This window comes from Gossypium raimondii, unplaced genomic scaffold, assembly GCF_025698545.1.
Source record: "Gossypium raimondii isolate GPD5lz unplaced genomic scaffold, ASM2569854v1 Contig00262, whole genome shotgun sequence".
In the NCBI taxonomy this organism is placed as follows: domain Eukaryota; kingdom Viridiplantae; phylum Streptophyta; class Magnoliopsida; order Malvales; family Malvaceae; genus Gossypium; species Gossypium raimondii.
In genome coordinates this window covers 17,423-36,850 of record NW_026291362.1, presented here as the reverse complement: position 1 = coordinate 36,850, position 19,428 = coordinate 17,423, and the positions used below count along the sequence as shown (strand labels likewise).

The 19,428-nt window shown below is 42.7% G+C and overlaps 42 pseudogenes; all 42 read right to left on the bottom strand.

Moving 5' to 3' along the window:
* Window positions 1-149: 149 nt before the first annotated feature.
* Window positions 150-263, bottom strand: LOC128037486 (5S ribosomal RNA; annotated as a pseudogene).
* Window positions 264-441: 178 nt separating this feature from the next.
* Window positions 442-555, bottom strand: LOC128037485 (5S ribosomal RNA; annotated as a pseudogene).
* A 179-nt stretch (window positions 556-734) lies between these two features.
* On the bottom strand, window positions 735-849 carry LOC128037697 (5S ribosomal RNA; annotated as a pseudogene).
* A 464-nt stretch (window positions 850-1,313) lies between these two features.
* LOC128037484 (5S ribosomal RNA) lies at window positions 1,314-1,427 on the bottom strand (annotated as a pseudogene).
* A 177-nt stretch (window positions 1,428-1,604) lies between these two features.
* On the bottom strand, window positions 1,605-1,717 carry LOC128037582 (5S ribosomal RNA; annotated as a pseudogene).
* Window positions 1,718-1,893: 176 nt separating this feature from the next.
* Window positions 1,894-2,007, bottom strand: LOC128037483 (5S ribosomal RNA; annotated as a pseudogene).
* Window positions 2,008-3,336: 1,329 nt separating this feature from the next.
* On the bottom strand, window positions 3,337-3,449 carry LOC128037642 (5S ribosomal RNA; annotated as a pseudogene).
* A 177-nt stretch (window positions 3,450-3,626) lies between these two features.
* Window positions 3,627-3,741, bottom strand: LOC128037686 (5S ribosomal RNA; annotated as a pseudogene).
* A 178-nt stretch (window positions 3,742-3,919) lies between these two features.
* Window positions 3,920-4,033, bottom strand: LOC128037482 (5S ribosomal RNA; annotated as a pseudogene).
* A 177-nt stretch (window positions 4,034-4,210) lies between these two features.
* LOC128037481 (5S ribosomal RNA) lies at window positions 4,211-4,324 on the bottom strand (annotated as a pseudogene).
* Window positions 4,325-4,792: 468 nt separating this feature from the next.
* On the bottom strand, window positions 4,793-4,905 carry LOC128037636 (5S ribosomal RNA; annotated as a pseudogene).
* A 177-nt stretch (window positions 4,906-5,082) lies between these two features.
* LOC128037449 (5S ribosomal RNA) lies at window positions 5,083-5,195 on the bottom strand (annotated as a pseudogene).
* A 1,334-nt stretch (window positions 5,196-6,529) lies between these two features.
* LOC128037480 (5S ribosomal RNA) lies at window positions 6,530-6,643 on the bottom strand (annotated as a pseudogene).
* Window positions 6,644-6,820: 177 nt separating this feature from the next.
* On the bottom strand, window positions 6,821-6,934 carry LOC128037575 (5S ribosomal RNA; annotated as a pseudogene).
* A 465-nt stretch (window positions 6,935-7,399) lies between these two features.
* LOC128037688 (5S ribosomal RNA) lies at window positions 7,400-7,512 on the bottom strand (annotated as a pseudogene).
* Window positions 7,513-7,691: 179 nt separating this feature from the next.
* On the bottom strand, window positions 7,692-7,805 carry LOC128037627 (5S ribosomal RNA; annotated as a pseudogene).
* Window positions 7,806-7,982: 177 nt separating this feature from the next.
* LOC128037635 (5S ribosomal RNA) lies at window positions 7,983-8,095 on the bottom strand (annotated as a pseudogene).
* A 177-nt stretch (window positions 8,096-8,272) lies between these two features.
* On the bottom strand, window positions 8,273-8,384 carry LOC128037616 (5S ribosomal RNA; annotated as a pseudogene).
* A 177-nt stretch (window positions 8,385-8,561) lies between these two features.
* On the bottom strand, window positions 8,562-8,674 carry LOC128037581 (5S ribosomal RNA; annotated as a pseudogene).
* A 177-nt stretch (window positions 8,675-8,851) lies between these two features.
* On the bottom strand, window positions 8,852-8,965 carry LOC128037479 (5S ribosomal RNA; annotated as a pseudogene).
* A 467-nt stretch (window positions 8,966-9,432) lies between these two features.
* LOC128037599 (5S ribosomal RNA) lies at window positions 9,433-9,546 on the bottom strand (annotated as a pseudogene).
* A 176-nt stretch (window positions 9,547-9,722) lies between these two features.
* LOC128037687 (5S ribosomal RNA) lies at window positions 9,723-9,835 on the bottom strand (annotated as a pseudogene).
* A 177-nt stretch (window positions 9,836-10,012) lies between these two features.
* LOC128037478 (5S ribosomal RNA) lies at window positions 10,013-10,126 on the bottom strand (annotated as a pseudogene).
* A 175-nt stretch (window positions 10,127-10,301) lies between these two features.
* Window positions 10,302-10,415, bottom strand: LOC128037477 (5S ribosomal RNA; annotated as a pseudogene).
* Window positions 10,416-10,592: 177 nt separating this feature from the next.
* Window positions 10,593-10,706, bottom strand: LOC128037475 (5S ribosomal RNA; annotated as a pseudogene).
* Window positions 10,707-10,882: 176 nt separating this feature from the next.
* LOC128037474 (5S ribosomal RNA) lies at window positions 10,883-10,996 on the bottom strand (annotated as a pseudogene).
* A 177-nt stretch (window positions 10,997-11,173) lies between these two features.
* On the bottom strand, window positions 11,174-11,286 carry LOC128037580 (5S ribosomal RNA; annotated as a pseudogene).
* Window positions 11,287-11,462: 176 nt separating this feature from the next.
* On the bottom strand, window positions 11,463-11,576 carry LOC128037473 (5S ribosomal RNA; annotated as a pseudogene).
* A 1,042-nt stretch (window positions 11,577-12,618) lies between these two features.
* LOC128037658 (5S ribosomal RNA) lies at window positions 12,619-12,731 on the bottom strand (annotated as a pseudogene).
* A 176-nt stretch (window positions 12,732-12,907) lies between these two features.
* LOC128037472 (5S ribosomal RNA) lies at window positions 12,908-13,021 on the bottom strand (annotated as a pseudogene).
* A 178-nt stretch (window positions 13,022-13,199) lies between these two features.
* On the bottom strand, window positions 13,200-13,313 carry LOC128037471 (5S ribosomal RNA; annotated as a pseudogene).
* A 177-nt stretch (window positions 13,314-13,490) lies between these two features.
* Window positions 13,491-13,604, bottom strand: LOC128037470 (5S ribosomal RNA; annotated as a pseudogene).
* Window positions 13,605-13,781: 177 nt separating this feature from the next.
* LOC128037660 (5S ribosomal RNA) lies at window positions 13,782-13,896 on the bottom strand (annotated as a pseudogene).
* A 469-nt stretch (window positions 13,897-14,365) lies between these two features.
* On the bottom strand, window positions 14,366-14,478 carry LOC128037685 (5S ribosomal RNA; annotated as a pseudogene).
* Window positions 14,479-14,655: 177 nt separating this feature from the next.
* On the bottom strand, window positions 14,656-14,769 carry LOC128037469 (5S ribosomal RNA; annotated as a pseudogene).
* Window positions 14,770-15,525: 756 nt separating this feature from the next.
* On the bottom strand, window positions 15,526-15,638 carry LOC128037619 (5S ribosomal RNA; annotated as a pseudogene).
* A 178-nt stretch (window positions 15,639-15,816) lies between these two features.
* LOC128037600 (5S ribosomal RNA) lies at window positions 15,817-15,930 on the bottom strand (annotated as a pseudogene).
* Window positions 15,931-16,108: 178 nt separating this feature from the next.
* On the bottom strand, window positions 16,109-16,222 carry LOC128037468 (5S ribosomal RNA; annotated as a pseudogene).
* A 179-nt stretch (window positions 16,223-16,401) lies between these two features.
* LOC128037518 (5S ribosomal RNA) lies at window positions 16,402-16,515 on the bottom strand (annotated as a pseudogene).
* A 752-nt stretch (window positions 16,516-17,267) lies between these two features.
* Window positions 17,268-17,380, bottom strand: LOC128037579 (5S ribosomal RNA; annotated as a pseudogene).
* A 1,331-nt stretch (window positions 17,381-18,711) lies between these two features.
* On the bottom strand, window positions 18,712-18,825 carry LOC128037467 (5S ribosomal RNA; annotated as a pseudogene).
* A 471-nt stretch (window positions 18,826-19,296) lies between these two features.
* On the bottom strand, window positions 19,297-19,411 carry LOC128037620 (5S ribosomal RNA; annotated as a pseudogene).
* Window positions 19,412-19,428: the final 17 nt, after the last annotated feature.

Sequence of the window (19,428 nt, the reverse complement as noted above, 5' to 3'; positions counted from 1 at the left end):
AAGGTCGCCTTTATCGCAGCTTGCCGAATTTAAATGCAAATTCGACCAAATATCGCTTCAAATTGTTTATTTCACAAAACGCAAATAACGAATGAGTTACACCACGCCGAGAAAATGCAACTAAAAAAACATTATATGAAATAAAATGGAGGGTGCAACACGAGGACTTCCTGTGAGGTCACCCATCCTAGTACTACTCTCGCCAAGCACGCTTAATCATGAGTTCGATGGGATCCGGCATTAGTGCCGGTATGATCGCACCCGCCAACTCTTGCGCAATCTATTCATATAAAGGTCGCCTTTATCGCAGCTTGCGCCGAATTTAAATGCAAATTCACCAAATATCGCTTCAAATTGTTTATTTCACAAAACGCAAATAACGAATGAGTTACACCACGCCGAGAAAATGCAACTAAAAAAACATTATATGAAATAAAATGGAGGGTGCAACACGAGGACTTCCTGTGAGGTCACCCATCCTAGTACTACTCTCGCCAAGCACGCTTAATCATGAGTTCGATGGGATCCGGCATTAGTGCCGGTATGATCGCACCCGCCAACTCTTGCGCAATCTATTCATATAAAGGTCGCCTTTATCGCAGCTTGCGCCAAATTTAAATGCAAATTCGACCAAATATCGCTTCAAATTGTTTATTTCACAAAACGCAAATAACGAATGAGTTACACCACGCCGAGAAAATGCAACTAAAAAAACATTATATGAAATAAAATGGAGGGTGCAACACGAGGACTTCCTGTGAGGTCACCCATCCTAGTACTACTCTCGCCAAGCACGCTTAATCATGGAGTTCGATGGGATCCGGCATTAGTGCCGGTATGATCGCACCCGCCAACTCTTGCAATCTATTCATATAAAGGTCGCCTTTATCGCAGCTTGCGCCAATTTAAATGCAAATTCGACCAAATATCGCTTCAAATTGTTTATTTCACAAAACGCAAATAACGAATGAGTTACACCACGCCGAGAAAATGCAACTAAAAAAACATTATATGAAATAAAATGGGAGGTGCAACACGAGGACTTCCTGTGAGGTCACCCATCCTAGTACTACTCGCCAAGCACGCTTAATCATGAGTTCGATGGGATCCGCATTAGTGCCGGTATGATCGCACCCGCCAACTCTTGCGCAATCTATTCATATAAAGGTCGCCTTTATCGCAGCTTGCGCCAATTTAAATGCAAATTCACCAAATATCGCTTCAAATTGTTTATTTCACAAAACGCAAATAACGAATGAGTTACACCACGCCGAGAAAATGCAACTAAAAAAACATTATATGAAATAAAATGGAGGGTGCAACACGAGGACTTCCTGTGAGGTCACCCATCCTAGTACTACTCTCGCCAAGCACGCTTAATCATGAGTTCGATGGGATCCGGCATTAGTGCCGGTATGATCGCACCCGCCAACTCTTGCGCAATCTATTCATATAAAGGTCGCCTTTATCGCAGCTTGCGCCAAATTTAAATGCAAATTCACCAAATATCGCTTCAAATTGTTTATTTCACAAAACGCAAATAACGAATGAGTTACACCACGCCGAGAAAATGCAACTAAAAAACATTATATGAAATAAAATGGAGGGTGCAACACGAGGACTTCCTGTGAGGTCACCCATCCTAGTACTACTCTCGCCAAGCACGCTTAATCATGAGTTCGATGGGATCCGCATTAGTGCCGGTATGATCGCACCCGCCAACTCTTGCGCAATCTATTCATATAAAGGTCGCCTTTATCGCAGCTTGCGCCAATTTAAATGCAAATTGACCAAATATCGCTTCAAATTGTTTATTTCACAAAACGCAAATAACGAATGAGTTACACCACGCCGAGAAAATGCAACTAAAAAACATTATATGAAATAAAATGGAGGGTGCAACACGAGGACTTCCTGTGAGGTCACCCATCCTAGTACTACTCTCGCCAAGCACGCTTAATCATGAGTTCGATGGGATCCGGCATTAGTGCCGGTATGATCGCACCCGCCAACTCTTGCGCAATCTATTCATATAAAGGTCGCCTTTATCGCAGCTTGCGCCAATTTAAATGCAAATTCGACCAAATATCGCTTCAAATTGTTTATTTCACAAAACGCAAATAACGAATGAGTTACACCACGCCGAGAAAATGCAACTAAAAAACATTATATGAAATAAAATGGAGGGTGCAACACGAGGACTTCCTGTGAGGTCACCCATCCTAGTACTACTCGCCAAGCACGCTTAATCATGAGTTCGATGGGATCCGGCATTAGTGCCGGTATGATCGCACTGCCAACTCTTGCGCAATCTATTCATATAAAGGTCGCCTTTATCGCAGCTTGCGCCTCAATTTAAATGCAAATTGACCAAATATCGCTTCAAATTGTTTATTTCACAAAACGCAAATAACGAATGAGTTACACCACGCCGAGAAAATGCAACTAAAAAACATTATATGAAATAAAATGGAGGGTGCAACACGAGGACTTCCTGTGAGGTCACCCATCCTAGTACTACTCGCCAAGCACGCTTAATCATGAGTTCGATGGGATCCGGCATTAGTGCCGGTATGATCGCACCCGCCAACTCTTGCGCAATCTATTCATATAAAGGTCGCCTTTATCGCAGCTTGCGCCGAATTTAAATGCAAATTCACCAAATATCGCTTCAAATTGTTTATTTCACAAAACGCAAATAACGAATGAGTTACACCACGCCGAGAAAATGCAACTAAAAAACATTATATGAAATAAAATGGAGGGTGCAACACGAGGACTTCCTGAGGTCACCCATCCTAGTACTACTCGCCAAGCACGCTTAATCATGAGTTCGATGGGATCCGGCATTAGTGCCGGTATGATCGCACCCGCCAACTCTTGCAATCTATTCATATAAAGGTCGCCTTTATCGCAGCTTGCGCCAATTTAAATGCAAATTCGACCAAATATCGCTTCAAATTGTTTATTTCACAAAACGCAAATAACGAATGAGTTACACCACGCCGAGAAAATGCAACTAAAAAACATTATATGAAATAAAATGGAGGGTGCAACACGAGGACTTCCTGTGAGGTCACCCATCCTAGTACTACTCGCCAAGCACGCTTAATCATGAGTTCGATGGGATCCGGCATTAGTGCCGGTATGATCGCACCCGCCAACTCTTGCGCAATCTATTCATATAAAGGTCGCCTTTATCGCAGCTTGCGCCGAATTTAAATGCAAATTCACCAAATATCGCTTCAAATTGTTTATTTCACAAAACGCAAATAACGAATGAGTTACACCACGCCGAGAAAATGCAACTAAAAAAACATTATATGAAATAAAATGGAGGTGCAACACGAGGACTTCCTGTGAGGTCACCCATCCTAGTACTACTCGCCAAGCACGCTTAATCATGGAGTTCGATGGGATCCGGCATTAGTGCCGGTATGATCGCACCGCCAACTCTTGCGCAATCTATTCATATAAAGGTCGCCTTTATCGCAGCTTGCGCCAAATTTAAATGCAAATTCGACCAAATATCGCTTCAAATTGTTTATTTCACAAAACGCAAATAACGAATGAGTTACACCACGCCGAGAAAATGCAACTAAAAAACATTATATGAAATAAAATGGAGGGTGCAACACGAGGACTTCCTGTGAGGTCACCCATCCTAGTACTACTCTCGCCAAGCACGCTTAATCATGGAGTTCGATGGGATCCGGCATTAGTGCCGGTATGATCGCACCCGCCAACTCTTGCGCAATCTATTCATATAAAGGTCGCCTTTATCGCAGCTTGCGCCAAATTTAAATGCAAATTCGACCAAATATCGCTTCAAATTGTTTATTTCACAAAACGCAAATAACGAATGAGTTACACCACGCCGAGAAAATGCAACTAAAAAACATTATATGAAATAAAATGGAGGGTGCAACACGAGGACTTCCTGTGAGGTCACCCATCCTAGTACTACTCTCGCCAAGCACGCTTAATCATGAGTTCGATGGGATCCGGCATTAGTGCCGGTATGATCGCACCCGCCAACTCTTGCGCAATCTATTCATATAAAGGTCGCCTTTATCGCAGCTTGCGCCAAATTTAAATGCAAATTCACCAAATATCGCTTCAAATTGTTTATTTCACAAAACGCAAATAACGAATGAGTTACACCACGCCGAGAAAATGCAACTAAAAAACATTATATGAAATAAAATGGAGGGTGCAACACGAGGACTTCCTGTGAGGTCACCCATCCTAGTACTACTCTCGCCAAGCACGCTTAATCATGAGTTCGATGGGATCCGGCATTAGTGCCGGTATGATCGCACCCGCCAACTCTTGCGCAATCTATTCATATAAAGGTCGCCTTTATCGCAGCTTGCGCCAATTTAAATGCAAATTCGACCAAATATCGCTTCAAATTGTTTATTTCACAAAACGCAAATAACGAATGAGTTACACCACGCCGAGAAAATGCAACTAAAAAACATTATATGAAATAAAATGGAGGGTGCAACACGAGGACTTCCTGAGGTCACCCATCCTAGTACTACTCGCCAAGCACGCTTAATCATGAGTTCGATGGGATCCGGCATTATTAGTGCCGGTATGATCGCACCCGCCAACTCTTGCGCAATCTATTCATATAAAGGTCGCCTTTATCGCAGCTTGCGCCAATTTAAATGCAAATTCGACCAAATATCGCTTCAAATTGTTTATTTCACAAAACGCAAATAACGAATGAGTTACACCACGCCGAGAAAATGCAACTAAAAAAACATTATATGAAATAAAATGGAGGGTGCAACACGAGGACTTCCTGTGAGGTCACCCATCCTAGTACTACTCTCGCCAAGCACGCTTAATCATGAGTTCGATGGGATCCGGCATTAGTGCGGTATGATCGCACCCGCCAACTCTTGCGCAATCTATTCATATAAAGGTCGCCTTTATCGCAGCTTGCGCCGAATTTAAATGCAAATTCACCAAATATCGCTTCAAATTGTTTATTTCACAAAACGCAAATAACGAATGAGTTACACCACGCCGAGAAAATGCAACTAAAAAACATTATATGAAATAAAATGGAGGGTGCAACACGAGGACTTCCTGTGAGGTCACCCATCCTAGTACTACTCTCCCAAGCACGCTTAATCATGGAGTTCGATGGGATCCGCATTAGTGCCGGTATGATCGCACCCGCCAACTCTTGCGCAATCTATTCATATAAAGGTCGCCTTTATCGCAGCTTGCGCCCAATTTAAATGCAAATTCGACCAAATATCGCTTCAAATTGTTTATTTCACAAAACGCAAATAACGAATGAGTTACACCACGCCGAGAAAATGCAACTAAAAAAACATTATATGAAATAAAATGGAGGGTGCAACACGAGGACTTCCTGTGAGGTCACCCATCCTAGTACTACTCGCCAAGCACGCTTAATCATGAGTTCGATGGGATCCGGCATTAGTGCCGGTATGATCGCACCCGCCAACTCTTGCGCAATCTATTCATATAAAGGTCGCCTTTATCGCAGCTTGCGCCAATTTAAATGCAAATTCGACCAAATATCGCTTCAAATTGTTTATTTCACAAAACGCAAATAACGAATGAGTTACACCACGCCGAGAAAATGCAACTAAAAAAACATTATATGAAATAAAATGGAGGGTGCAACACGAGGACTTCCTGTGAGGTCACCCATCCTAGTACTACTCTCGCCAAGCACGCTTAATCATGAGTTCGATGGGATCCGCATTAGTGCCGGTATGATCGCACTGGCCAACTCTTGCGCAATCTATTCATATAAAGGTCGCCTTTATCGCAGCTTGCGCCAATTTAAATGCAAATTCGACCAAATATCGCTTCAAATTGTTTATTTCACAAAACGCAAATAACGAATGAGTTACACCACGCCGAGAAAATGCAACTAAAAAACATTATATGAAATAAAATGGAGGGTGCAACACGAGGACTTCCTGTGAGGTCACCCATCCTAGTACTACTCGCCAAGCACGCTTAATCATGAGTTCGATGGGATCCGCATTAGTGCCGGTATGATCGCACCCGCCAACTCTTGCGCAATCTATTCATATAAAGGTCGCCTTTATCGCAGCTTGCGCCAATTTAAATGCAAATTCACCAAATATCGCTTCAAATTGTTTATTTCACAAAACGCAAATAACGAATGAGTTACACCACGCCGAGAAAATGCAACTAAAAAAACATTATATGAAATAAAATGGAGGGTGCAACACGAGGACTTCCTGAGGTCACCCATCCTAGTACTACTCGCCAAGCACGCTTAATCATGAGTTCGATGGGATCCGGCATTAGTGCCGGTATGATCGCACCCGCCAACTCTTGCGCAATCTATTCATATAAAGGTCGCCTTTATCGCAGCTTGCGCCAAATTTAAATGCAAATTGACCAAATATCGCTTCAAATTGTTTATTTCACAAAACGCAAATAACGAATGAGTTACACCACGCCGAGAAAATGCAACTAAAAAACATTATATGAAATAAAATGGAGGGTGCAACACGAGGACTTCCTGTGAGGTCACCCATCCTAGTACTACTCTCGCCAAGCACGCTTAATCATGAGTTCGATGGGATCCGGCATTAGTGCCGGTATGATCGCACCCGCCAACTCTTGCGCAATCTATTCATATAAAGGTCGCCTTTATCGCAGCTTGCGCCAATTTAAATGCAAATTCACCAAATATCGCTTCAAATTGTTTATTTCACAAAACGCAAATAACGAATGAGTTACACCACGCCGAGAAAATGCAACTAAAAAAACATTATATGAAATAAAATGGAGAGTGCAACACGAGGACTTCCTGTGAGGTCACCCATCCTAGTACTACTCTCGCCAAGCACGCTTAATCATGAGTTCGATGGGATCCGGCATTAGTGCCGGTATGATCGCACCCGCCAACTCTTGCGCAATCTATTCATATAAAGGTCGCCTTTATCGCAGCTTGCGCCAATTTAAATGCAAATTCACCAAATATCGCTTCAAATTGTTTATTTCACAAAACGCAAATAACGAATGAGTTACACCACGCCGAGAAAATGCAACTAAAAAACATTATATGAAATAAAATGGAGGGTGCAACACGAGGACTTCCTGTGAGGTCACCCATCCTAGTACTACTCGCCAAGCACGCTTAATCATGAGTTCGATGGGATCCGGCATTAGTGCCGGTATGATCGCACCCGCCAACTCTTGCGCAATCTATTCATATAAAGGTCGCCTTTATCGCAGCTTGCGCCAAATTTAAATGCAAATTCACCAAATATCGCTTCAAATTGTTTATTTCACAAAACGCAAATAACGAATGAGTTACACCACGCCGAGAAAATGCAACTAAAAAACATTATATGAAATAAAATGGAGGGTGCAACACGAGGACTTCCTGTGAGGTCACCCATCCTAGTACTACTCGCCCAAGCACGCTTAATCATGAGTTCGATGGGATCCGGCATTAGTGCCGGTATGATCGCACCCGCCAACTCTTGCGCAATCTATTCATATAAAGGTCGCCTTTATCGCAGCTTGCGCCAAATTTAAATGCAAATTCGACCAAATATCGCTTCAAATTGTTTATTTCACAAAACGCAAATAACGAATGAGTTACACCACGCCGAGAAAATGCAACTAAAAAAACATTATATGAAATAAAATGGAGGGTGCAACACGAGGACTTCCTGTGAGGTCACCCATCCTAGTACTACTCTCGCCAAGCACGCTTAATCATGAGTTCGATGGGATCCGGCATTAGTGCCGGTATGATCGCACTCGCCAACTCTTGCGCAATCTATTCATATAAAGGTCGCCTTTATCGCAGCTTGCGCCAATTTAAATGCAAATTCGACCAAATATCGCTTCAAATTGTTTATTTCACAAAACGCAAATAACGAATGAGTTACACCACGCCGAGAAAATGCAACTAAAAAACATTATATGAAATAAAATGGAGGGTGCAACACGAGGACTTCCTGTGAGGTCACCCATCCTAGTACTACTCTCGCCAAGCACGCTTAATCATGAGTTCGATGGGATCCGGCATTAGTGCGGTATGATCGCACCCGCCAACTCTTGCGCAATCTATTCATATAAAGGTCGCCTTTATCGCAGCTTGCGCCGAATTTAAATGCAAATTCACCAAATATCGCTTCAAATTGTTTATTTCACAAAACGCAAATAACGAATGAGTTACACCACGCCGAGAAAATGCAACTAAAAAACATTATATGAAATAAAATGGAGGGTGCAACACGAGGACTTCCTGTGAGGTCACCCATCCTAGTACTACTCGCCCAAGCACGCTTAATCATGAGTTCGATGGGATCCGCATTAGTGCCGGTATGATCGCACCTGCCAACTCTTGCGCAATCTATTCATATAAAGGTCGCCTTTATCGCAGCTTGCGCCAATTTAAATGCAAATTCACCAAATATCGCTTCAAATTGTTTATTTCACAAAACGCAAATAACGAATGAGTTACACCACGCCGAGAAAATGCAACTAAAAAAACATTATATGAAATAAAATGGAGGGTGCAACACGAGGACTTCCTGTGAGGTCACCCATCCTAGTACTACTCTCGCCAAGCACGCTTAATCATGAGTTCGATGGGATCCGCATTAGTGCCGGTATGATCGCACCCGCCAACTCTTGCGCAATCTATTCATATAAAGGTCGCCTTTATCGCAGCTTGCGCCAATTTAAATGCAAATTCGACCAAATATCGCTTCAAATTGTTTATTTCACAAAACGCAAATAACGAATGAGTTACACCACGCCGAGAAAATGCAACTAAAAAACATTATATGAAATAAAATGGAGGGTGCAACACGAGGACTTCCTGTGAGGTCACCCATCCTAGTACTACTCTCGCCAAGCACGCTTAATCATGAGTTCGATGGGATCCGGCATTAGTGCCGGTATGATCGCACCCGCCAACTCTTGCGCAATCTATTCATATAAAGGTCGCCTTTATCGCAGCTTGCGCCGAATTTAAATGCAAATTGACCAAATATCGCTTCAAATTGTTTATTTCACAAAACGCAAATAACGAATGAGTTACACCACGCCGAGAAAATGCAACTAAAAAAACATTATATGAAATAAAATGGAGGGTGCAACACGAGGACTTCCTGTGAGGTCACCCATCCTAGTACTACTCGCCAAGCACGCTTAATCATGAGTTCGATGGGATCCGCATTAGTGCCGGTATGATCGCACCCGCCAACTCTTGCGCAATCTATTCATATAAAGGTCGCCTTTATCGCAGCTTGCGCCGAATTTAAATGCAAATTGACCAAATATCGCTTCAAATTGTTTATTTCACAAAACGCAAATAACGAATGAGTTACACCACGCCGAGAAAATGCAACTAAAAAAACATTATATGAAATAAAATGGAGGGTGCAACACGAGGACTTCCTGTGAGGTCACCCATCCTAGTACTACTCTCGCCAAGCACGCTTAATCATGGAGTTCGATGGGATCCGCATTAGTGCCGGTATGATCGCACCCGCCAACTCTTGCGCAATCTATTCATATAAAGGTCGCCTTTATCGCAGCTTGCGCCAATTTAAATGCAAATTCACCAAATATCGCTTCAAATTGTTTATTTCACAAAACGCAAATAACGAATGAGTTACACCACGCCGAGAAAATGCAACTAAAAAACATTATATGAAATAAAATGGAGGGTGCAACACGAGGACTTCCTGTGAGGTCACCCATCCTAGTACTACTCGCCCAAGCACGCTTAATCATGAGTTCGATGGGATCCGGCATTAGTGCCGGTATGATCGCACCCGCCAACTCTTGCGCAATCTATTCATATAAAGGTCGCCTTTATCGCAGCTTGCGCCGAATTTAAATGCAAATTCACCAAATATCGCTTCAAATTGTTTATTTCACAAAACGCAAATAACGAATGAGTTACACCACGCCGAGAAAATGCAACTAAAAAACATTATATGAAATAAAATGGAGGGTGCAACACGAGGACTTCCTGTGAGGTCACCCATCCTAGTACTACTCTCGCCAAGCACGCTTAATCATGAGTTCGATGGGATCCGGCATTAGTGCCGGTATGATCGCACCCGCCAACTCTTGCGCAATCTATTCATATAAAGGTCGCCTTATCGCAGCTTGCGCCAATTTAAATGCAAATTCACCAAATATCGCTTCAAATTGTTTATTTCACAAAACGCAAATAACGAATGAGTTACACCACGCCGAGAAAATGCAACTAAAAAACATTATATGAAATAAAATGGAGGGTGCAACACGAGGACTTCCTGTGAGGTCACCCATCCTAGTACTACTCTCGCCAAGCACGCTTAATCATGAGTTCGATGGGATCCGGCATTAGTGCCGGTATGATCGCACCCGCCAACTCTTGCGCAATCTATTCATATAAAGGTCGCCTTTATCGCAGCTTGCGCCAATTTAAATGCAAATTCGACCAAATATCGCTTCAAATTGTTTATTTCACAAAACGCAAATAACGAATGAGTTACACCACGCCGAGAAAATGCAACTAAAAAACATTATATGAAATAAAATGGAGGGTGCAACACGAGGACTTCCTGTGAGGTCACCCATCCTAGTACTACTCTCGCCAAGCACGCTTAATCATGAGTTCGATGGGATCCGGCATTAGTGCCGGTATGATCGCACCCGCCAACTCTTGCGCAATCTATTCATATAAAGGTCCCTTATCGCAGCTTGCGCCAATTTTAAATGCAAATTCACCAAATATCGCTTCAAATTGTTTATTTCACAAAACGCAAATAACGAATGAGTTACACCACGCCGAGAAAATGCAACTAAAAAAACATTATATGAAATAAAATGGAGGGTGCAACACGAGGACTTCCTGTGAGGTCACCCATCCTAGTACTACTCTCGCCAAGCACGCTTAATCATGAGTTCGATGGGATCCGGCATTAGTGCCGGTATGATCGCACCCGCCAACTCTTGCGCAATCTATTCATATAAAGGTCGCCTTTATCGCAGCTTGCGCCAATTTAAATGCAAATTCGACCAAATATCGCTTCAAATTGTTTATTTCACAAAACGCAAATAACGAATGAGTTACACCACGCCGAGAAAATGCAACTAAAAAACATTATATGAAATAAAATGGAGGGTGCAACACGAGGACTTCCTGTGAGGTCACCCATCCTAGTACTACTCTCGCCAAGCACGCTTAATCATGAGTTCGATGGGATCCGCATTAGTGCCGGTATGATCGCACCCGCCAACTCTTGCGCAATCTATTCATATAAAGGTCGCCTTTATCGCAGCTTGCGCCAATTTAAATGCAAATTCACCAAATATCGCTTCAAATTGTTTATTTCACAAAACGCAAATAACGAATGAGTTACACCACGCCGAGAAAATGCAACTAAAAAACATTATATGAAATAAAATGGAGGGTGCAACACGAGGACTTCCTGTGAGGTCACCCATCCTAGTACTACTCTCGCCAAGCACGCTTAATCATGAGTTCGATGGGATCCGGCATTAGTGCCGGTATGATCGCACCCGCCAACTCTTGCGCAATCTATTCATATAAAGGTCGCCTTTATCGCAGCTTGCGCCGAATTTAAATGCAAATTCACCAAATATCGCTTCAAATTGTTTATTTCACAAAACGCAAATAACGAATGAGTTACACCACGCCGAGAAAATGCAACTAAAAAAACATTATATGAAATAAAATGGAGGGTGCAACACGAGGACTTCCTGTGAGGTCACCCATCCTAGTACTACTCGCCAAGCACGCTTAATCATGAGTTCGATGGGATCCGGCATTAGTGCCGGTATGATCGCACCCGCCAACTCTTGCGCAATCTATTCATATAAAGGTCGCCTTTATCGCAGCTTGCGCCAATTTAAATGCAAATTCGACCAAATATCGCTTCAAATTGTTTATTTCACAAAACGCAAATAACGAATGAGTTACACCACGCCGAGAAAATGCAACTAAAAAAACATTATATGAAATAAAATGGAGGGTGCAACACGAGGACTTCCTGTGAGGTCACCCATCCTAGTACTACTCGCCAAGCACGCTTAATCATGAGTTCGATGGGATCCGCATTAGTGCCGTATGATCGCACCCGCCAACTCTTGCGCAATCTATTCATATAAAGGTCGCCTTTATCGCAGCTTGCGCCAATTTAAATGCAAATTCGACCAAATATCGCTTCAAATTGTTTATTTCACAAAACGCAAATAACGAATGAGTTACACCACGCCGAGAAAATGCAACTAAAAAAATTATATGAAATAAAATGGAGGTGCAACACGAGGACTTCCTGTGAGGTCACCCATCCTAGTACTACTCGCCAAGCACGCTTAATCATGAGTTCGATGGGATCCGGCATTAGTGCCGGTATGATCGCACCCGCCAACTCTTGCGCAATCTATTCATATAAAGGTCGCCTTATCGCAGCTTGCGCCAAATTTAAATGCAAATTCACCAAATATCGCTTCAAATTGTTTATTTCACAAAACGCAAATAACGAATGAGTTACACCACGCCGAGAAAATGCAACTAAAAAAACATTATATGAAATAAAATGGGAGGTGCAACACGAGGACTTCCTGTGAGGTCACCCATCCTAGTACTACTCTCGCCAAGCACGCTTAATCATGAGTTCGATGGGATCCGGCATTAGTGCGGTATGATCGCACCCGCCAACTCTTGCGCAATCTATTCATATAAAGGTCGCCTTTATCGCAGCTTGCGCCAATTTAAATGCAAATTGACCAAATATCGCTTCAAATTGTTTATTTCACAAAACGCAAATAACGAATGAGTTACACCACGCCGAGAAAATGCAACTAAAAAACATTATATGAAATAAAATGGAGGGTGCAACACGAGGACTTCCTGTGAGGTCACCCATCCTAGTACTACTCTCGCCAAGCACGCTTAATCATGAGTTCGATGGGATCCGGCATTAGTGCCGGTATGATCGCACCCGCCAACTCTTGCGCAATCTATTCATATAAAGGTCGCCTTTATCGCAGCTTGCGCCGAATTTAAATGCAAATTCGACCAAATATCGCTTCAAATTGTTTATTTCACAAAACGCAAATAACGAATGAGTTACACCACGCCGAGAAAATGCAACTAAAAAACATTATATGAAATAAAATGGAGGGTGCAACACGAGGACTTCCTGTGAGGTCACCCATCCTAGTACTACTCTCGCCAAGCACGCTTAATCATGAGTTCGATGGGATCCGGCATTAGTGCCGGTATGATCGCACCCGCCAACTCTTGCGCAATCTATTCATATAAAGGTCGCCTTTATCGCAGCTTGCGCCAATTTAAATGCAAATTCACCAAATATCGCTTCAAATTGTTTATTTCACAAAACGCAAATAACGAATGAGTTACACCACGCCGAGAAAATGCAACTAAAAAAACATTATATGAAATAAAATGGAGGGTGCAACACGAGGACTTCCTGTGAGGTCACCCATCCTAGTACTACTCTCGCCAAGCACGCTTAATCATGAGTTCGATGGGATCCGGCATTAGTGCCGGTATGATCGCACCCGCCAACTCTTGCGCAATCTATTCATATAAAGGTCGCCTTTATCGCAGCTTGCGCCAATTTAAATGCAAATTCACCAAATATCGCTTCAAATTGTTTATTTCACAAAACGCAAATAACGAATGAGTTACACCACGCCGAGAAAATGCAACTAAAAAAACATTATATGAAATAAAATGGAGGGTGCAACACGAGGACTTCCTGTGAGGTCACCCATCCTAGTACTACTCTCGCCAAGCACGCTTAATCATGGAGTTCGATGGGATCCGGCATTAGTGCCGGTATGATCGCACCCGCCAACTCTTGCGCAATCTATTCATATAAAGGTCGCCTTTATCGCAGCTTGCGCCAATTTAAATGCAAATTCACCAAATATCGCTTCAAATTGTTTATTTCACAAAACGCAAATAACGAATGAGTTACACCACGCCGAGAAAATGCAACTAAAAAAACATTATATGAAATAAAATGGAGGGTGCAACACGAGGACTTCCTGAGGTCACCCATCCTAGTACTACTCTCGCCAAGCACGCTTAATCATGAGTTCGATGGGATCCGGCATTATTAGTGCCGTATGATCGCACCCGCCAACTCTTGCGCAATCTATTCATATAAAGGTCGCCTTTATCGCAGCTTGCGCCAATTTTTAAATGCAAATTCACCAAATATCGCTTCAAATTGTTTATTTCACAAAACGCAAATAACGAATGAGTTACACCACGCCGAGAAAATGCAACTAAAAAACATTATATGAAATAAAATGGAGGGTGCAACACGAGGACTTCCTGTGAGGTCACCCATCCTAGTACTACTCGCCCAAGCACGCTTAATCATGAGTTCGATGGGATCCGGCATTAGTGCCGGTATGATCGCACCCGCCAACTCTTGCGCAATCTATTCATATAAAGGTCGCCTTTATCGCAGCTTGCGCCAATTTAAATGCAAATTCGACCAAATATCGCTTCAAATTGTTTATTTCACAAAACGCAAATAACGAATGAGTTACACCACGCCGAGAAAATGCAACTAAAAAACATTATATGAAATAAAATGGAGGGTGCAACACGAGGACTTCCTGTGAGGTCACCCATCCTAGTACTACTCTCGCCAAGCACGCTTAATCATGAGTTCGATGGGATCCGGCATTAGTGCCGGTATGATCGCACCCGCCAACTCTTGCGCAATCTATTCATATAAAGGTCGCCTTTATCGCAGCTTGCGCCGAATTTAAATGCAAATTCGACCAAATATCGCTTCAAATTGTTTATTTCACAAAACGCAAATAACGAATGAGTTACACCACGCCGAGAAAATGCAACTAAAAAACATTATATGAAATAAAATGGAGGGTGCAACACGAGGACTTCCTGTGAGGTCACCCATCCTAGTACTACTCGCCAAGCACGCTTAATCATGAGTTCGATGGGATCCGGCATTAGTGCCGGTATGATCGCACTGGCCAACTCTTGCGCAATCTATTCATATAAAGGTCGCCTTTATCGCAGCTTGCGCCAAATTTAAATGCAAATTCGACCAAATATCGCTTCAAATTGTTTATTTCACAAAACGCAAATAACGAATGAGTTACACCACGCCGAGAAAATGCAACTAAAAAAACATTATATGAAATAAAATGGAGGTGCAACACGAGGACTTCCTGAGGTCACCCATCCTAGTACTACTCGCCAAGCACGCTTAATCATGAGTTCGATGGGATCCGGCATTAGTGCCGGTATGATCGCACCCGCCAACTCTTGCGCAATCTATTCATATAAAGGTCGCCTTTATCGCAGCTTGCGCCAATTTAAATGCAAATTCGACCAAATATCGCTTCAAATTGTTTATTTCACAAAACGCAAATAACGAATGAGTTACACCACGCCGAGAAAATGCAACTAAAAAAACATTATATGAAATAAAATGGAGGGTGCAACACGAGGACTTCCTGTGAGGTCACCCATCCTAGTACTACTCGCGCCAAGCACGCTTAATCATGAGTTCGATGGGATCCGCATTAGTGCCGGTATGATCGCACCCGCCAACTCTTGCGCAATCTATTCATATAAAGGTCGCCTTTATCGCAGCTTGCGCCAAATTTAAATGCAAATTCGACCAAATATCGCTTCAAATTGTTTATTTCACAAAACGCAAATAACGAATGAGTTACACCACGCCGAGAAAATGCAACTAAAAAACATTATATGAAATAAAATGGAGGGTGCAACACGAGGACTTCCTGTGAGGTCACCCATCCTAGTACTACTCGCGCCAAGCACGCTTAATCATGAGTTCGATGGGATCCGGCATTAGTGCCGGTATGATCGCACCCGCCAACTCTTGCGCAATCTATTCATATAAAGGTCGCCTTTATCGCAGCTTGCGCCAATTTAAATGCAAATTCGACCAAATATCGCTTCAAATTGTTTATTTCACAAAACGCAAATAACGAATGAGTTACACCACGCCGAGAAAATGCAACTAAAAAAACATTATATGAAATAAAATGGAGGGTGCAACACGAGGACTTCCTGTGAGGTCACCCATCCTAGTACTACTCTCGCCAAGCACGCTTAATCATGAGTTCGATGGGATCCGGCATTAGTGCCGGTATGATCGCACCCGCCAACTCTTGCGCAATCTATTCATATAAAGGTCGCCTTTATCGCAGCTTGCGCCCAATTTAAATGCAAATTCGACCAAATATCGCTTCAAATTGTTTATTTCACAAAACGCAAATAACGAATGAGTTACACCACGCCGAGAAAATGCAACTAAAAAAACATTATATGAAATAAAATGGAGGGTGCAACACGAGGACTTCCTGCGAGGTCACCCATCCTAGTACTACTCTCGCCAAGCACGCTTAATCATGAGTTCGATGGGATCCGGCATTAGTGCCGGTATGATCGCACCCGCCAACTCTTGCAATCTATTCATATAAAGGTCGCCTTTATCGCAGCTTGCGCCAAATTTAAATGCAAATTGACCAAATATCGCTTCAAATTGTTTATTTCACAAAACGCAAATAACGAATGAGTTACACCACGCCGAGAAAATGCAACTAAAAAAACATTATATGAAATAAAATGGAGGTGCAACACGAGGACTTCCTGAGGTCACCCATCCTAGTACTACTCGCCAAGCACGCTTAATCATGAGTTCGATGGGATCCGGCATTAGTGCCGGTATGATCGCACCCGCCAACTCTTGCGCAATCTATTCATATAAAGGTCGCCTTTATCGCAGCTTGCGCCGAATTTAAATGCAAATTCGACCAAATATCGCTTCAAATTGTTTATTTCACAAAACGCAAATAACGAATGAGTTACACCACGCCGAGAAAATGCAACTAAAAAACATTATATGAAATAAAATGGAGGGTGCAACACGAGGACTTCCTGTGAGGTCACCCATCCTAGTACTACTCGCCAAGCACGCTTAATCATGAGTTCGATGGGATCCGCATTAGTGCCGGTATGATCGCACCCGCCAACTCTTGCGCAATCTATTCATATAAAGGTCGCCTTTATCGCAGCTTGCGCCGAATTTAAATGCAAATTCGACCAAATATCGCTTCAAATTGTTTATTTCACAAAACGCAAATAACGAATGAGTTACACCACGCCGAGAAAATGCAACTAAAAAACATTATATGAAATAAAATGGAGGGTGCAACACGAGGACTTCCTGTGAGGTCACCCATCCTAGTACTACTCTCGCCAAGCACGCTTAATCATGAGTTCGATGGGATCCGCATTAGTGCCGGTATGATCGCACCCGCCAACTCTTGCGCAATCTATTCATATAAAGGTCGCCTTTATCGCAGCTTGCGCCGAATTTAAATGCAAATTCGACCAAATATCGCTTCAAATTGTTTATTTCACAAAACGCAAATAACGAATGAGTTACACCACGCCGAGAAAATGCAACTAAAAAACATTATATGAAATAAAATGGAGGGTGCAACACGAGGACTTCCTGTGAGGTCACCCATCCTAGTACTACTCGCCAAGCACGCTTAATCATGAGTTCGATGGGATCCGGCATTAGTGCCGGTATGATCGCACCGCCAACTCTTGCGCAATCTATTCATATAAAGGTCGCCTTTATCGCAGCTTGCGCCAATTTAAATGCAAATTCACCAAATATCGCTTCAAATTGTTTATTTCACAAAACGCAAATAACGAATGAGTTACACCACGCCGAGAAAATGCAACTAAAAAAACATTATATGAAATAAAATGGAGGGTGCAACACGAGGACTTCCTGAGGTCACCCATCCTAGTACTACTCTCCCAAGCACGCTTAATCATGAGTTCGATGGGATCCGGCATTAGTGCCGGTATGATCGCACCCGCCAACTCTTGCGCAATCTATTCATATAAAGGTCGCCTTATCGCAGCTTGCGCCGAATTTAAATGCAAATTCGACCAAATATCGCTTCAAATTGTTTATTTCACAAAACGCAAATAACGAATGAGTTACACCACGCCGAGAAAATGCAACTAAAAAAACATTATATGAAATAAAATGGAGGGTGCAACACGAGGACTTCCTGTGAGGTCACCCATCCTAGTACTACTCGCCAAGCACGCTTAATCATGAGTTCGATGGGATCCGGCATTAGTGCCGGTATGATCGCACCCGCCAACTCTTGCGCAATCTATTCATATAAAGGTCGCCTTTATCGCAGCTTGCGCCAATTTAAATGCAAATTCGACCAAATATCGCTTCAAATTGTTTATTTCACAAAACGCAAATAACGAATGAGTTACACCACGCCGAGAAAATGCAACTAAAAAACATTATATGAAATAAAATGGAGGGTGCAACACGAGGACTTCCTGAGGTCACCCATCCTAGTACTACTCGCCCAAGCACGCTTAATCATGAGTTCGATGGGATCCGGCATTAGTGCGGTATGATCGCACCCGCCAACTCTTGCGCAATCTATTCATATAAAGGTCGCCTTTATCGCAGCTTGCGCCAATTTAAATGCAAATTCGACCAAATATCGCTTCAAATTGTTTATTTCACAAAACGCAAATAACGAATGAGTTACACCACGCCGAGAAAATGCAACTAAAAAACATTATATGAAATAAAATGGAGGGTGCAACACGAGGACTTCCTGTGAGGTCACCCATCCTAGTACTACTCTCGCCAAGCACGCTTAATCATGAGTTCGATGGGATCCGGCATTAGTGCCGGTATGATCGCACCCGCCAACTCTTGCGCAATCTATTCATATAAAGGTCGCCTTTATCGCAGCTTGCGCCGAATTTAAATGCAAATTCACCAAATATCGCTTCAAATTGTTTATTTCACAAAACGCAAATAACGAATGAGTTACACCACGCCGAGAAAATGCAACTAAAAAACATTATATGAAATAAAATGGAGGGTGCAACACGAGGACTTCCTGTGAGGTCACCCATCCTAGTACTACTCGCGCCAAGCACGCTTAATCATGAGTTCGATGGGATCCGGCATTAGTGCCGGTATGATCGCACTGCCAACTCTTGCGCAATCTATTCATATAAAGGTCGCCTTTATCGCAGCTTGCGCCAATTTAATTTAAATGCAAATTCACCAAATATCGCTTCAAATTGTTTATTTCACAAAACGCAAATAACGAATGAGTTACACCACGCCGAGAAAATGCAACTAAAAAAACATTATATGAAATAAAATGGAGGTGCAACACGAGGACTTCCTGTGAGGTCACCCATCCTAGTACTACTCTCGCCAAGCACGCTTAATCATGAGTTTCGATGGGATCCGGCATTAGTGCCGGTATGATCGCACCCGCCAACTCTTGCGCAAT